This window comes from Rhincodon typus, chromosome 35 (assembly GCF_021869965.1).
Source record: "Rhincodon typus isolate 14 chromosome 35, sRhiTyp1.1, whole genome shotgun sequence".
Taxonomy (NCBI): domain Eukaryota; kingdom Metazoa; phylum Chordata; class Chondrichthyes; order Orectolobiformes; family Rhincodontidae; genus Rhincodon; species Rhincodon typus.
This window is the reverse complement of record NC_063366.1, coordinates 7,496,012-7,498,697: the sequence shown is the minus strand read 5'-3', so window position 1 is coordinate 7,498,697 and position 2,686 is coordinate 7,496,012.

Below are 2,686 nucleotides of genomic sequence, written 5' to 3'. Positions count from 1 at the left end.
GTGTGTGTGTGTGTGTGTGTGTGTGTGTGTGTGTGTGTGCATAAAATATTGCTTTAAAGTTCGAATAATCAATGTATTTAGAAGTATTAATGTCATTTTATACAGAAAAATAATGATCCATACATCCTTTCTGTCGCTATTGGCTCACACTTCTATAGGCGTTAACTGACTTGACTAGTTTCATAAACAGAATAGTCACAAATACGGAGGGGACAAATATTTATTTTCTAGATCTTAGATAGACATATAATGTTTAGACGAGTTTGGATACAACAAAAGATAGAAAATGTTTTGAAGAATGCATAATCAAAAGAATTGCATGTTTTGGGCTGCTTACCTATTGAATATTTTCAAAAGTTTTTCTAAGGCATACAAATCAGCACTTTAGCACCATAATTAAAAATTGAAGGCAGAAAGTTAGCCAGAAAAGTAAAAATGAAATAGAACACGAAACCAGTTGATTTAGCACGTAGTGGGAGATTTAAGATGAGGTTGTACAATGTTGTCATAATGACAGATCATCTCCTACAACAGTACCACGTTGCTCGCATGCCAGTATTTCCAACCCTGTAAGCTGAACGAACAGTAATTCATGCTATGTGTGGGCAATTTTCAGTCTATATGATTGTTTATTGGGTTCTACAACTTCAGAATATGATTTCTGCAGTCTAATTTGCTTACAGCTTACATGTTTTTTGGTTGTGTCTGGTTTGTGTATTTTTCGCATTGCTTTCAGTAGAGTAGTCCGACTCTCTCATTTTCACACCTGTATTTACTCTCTGTGCAGCCTCCCAGTCTTTTCCGTCAGCCACTCCTTACTCCCTTCTGTTGCCAGCATGCACATCAACAATTCCCATTTCATTTCTGTTCCAAAGAATTTACACTGGACTGTGTGATGGAACATCCGCAACATTCAACTACAAAAGATTAATTTACTTTGGTTCAATAACACGGGTCAACACAGACAACACAAGAAAACACTTTTAAAAGCTCGTGATTAATGACAGATTCATAGAACATAGAACATAGAACATTACAGCACAGTACAGGCCCTTCAGCCCTTGATGTTGCGCCGACCTATGAAACCAATCTGAAGCCCATCTAACCTAAACTATTCCATTATCATCCATATGTTTATCCAATGACCATTTAAATGCCCTTAAAGTTGGCGAGTCTACTACTTTTGCAGGCAGTGCATTCCACGTCCTTACTACTCTCTGAGTAAAGAACCTACCTCTGACATCTGTCCTATATCTATAACCCCTCAATTTAAAGCTATGTCCCCTCGTGCTAGCCATCACCATAACATTCCATAACAATTTAATGGAAACTATATACCATTAAGACAAGCAAGAATCATAATTTGGCAGAAGACAAGGGTGTTCATCAAAATTAATTCTGGTTTTTAATTATTATTATTTTCGTGCTAGAAAGTACAAATTTGACTGTATGTTTGAAAATTGCTGGAAATGGAATGTAAAGAGAAAACAGTGAGAGACGCTTTGACTGGAAGGCTCGATTTATGACATGGGGATTATTCAGATAATTTCATGACTGTGCGTTGGTGGCCCAAAGTCACTGGGCTCTGAAAGTACAGCCTGAACGTATTCCTATAATTGTTGACACATGACGTCTTCAATCTTAGCCATGGATAAATATTGACACTACAAAAATCTGCACACTGTTTTCACAACACTTTTTTTTTTAGCATTGCACCTGTTTAGAGGTGGTGGCCTGGTGCTGCTAAGAATCCATAAAATTGTAAATGAATGAACACATCTAATTAAGATGTTTGACCTTCTTTAACAATCAACGTCCACAAACGCATCTATACCTTAATTCAATTTCCTCTAACTTGTGAAACTCCATTTGATTCGATTTCATTTATTATAGTCACATGTACGTAAGTACAGAGCATGAAAACAAGGTGTTTGTCTAAAACAGAACATTGTTGACTTACAAAGATTAGATATCTATGAATATTTGTTGAGTTAGAATATCTCTGAATGTTTTCTGGAGTGGACTGTTTTAACATTGGCTTAATAAATGATTATTGACATGTATCTCCAAGCTCAGAGTGTTTTTTTTTCGTAAAAAATAAAAAAAGACACTGGGAATACAGCAGAAAAAATAAAACAGGCTTCCATAGGGAACAATAATAGGTTACACAGTAGTGCTCATACCCAGTACCTGCACCTTCAAATATTGATGTAGTTAAGCTCATAAGGCTATCAAGAGTCTATAGTAACAACTTGCCTTGGAACATGGGGAAAGAATATTACATGTTGCTGTCCCATGAAAGTGACGCACTATCATAGAGAGCAAGAATAGAAATTCAAAAATCAAGTATCTTCTTATAGAAGAATCAGTATGCTTCAGCCGAAGAGTCCCACAAATGTCACAATTAACTTTAGACGATTTGGTAGGAGCATTACTCAGAATCAATCCTGCCCAAGATTGTGAATGTGGAAGAGATAATTTACAGCAGCATAGAAAGACATAAATGGCACAATGTTTATTATATCAATATTTTCCTCCGACGAGAAATGAATTTAGAAATGTGGATCGAAGTGCCTAATTACGTTCAAGTCAAGTTTGGTGACAATTCAATAGGAACAACATTATGAGACGCCAAAGGCTCCACTCAACTCAGCTTCCGATTTCTTTGTTTAATTTCGCAAATACC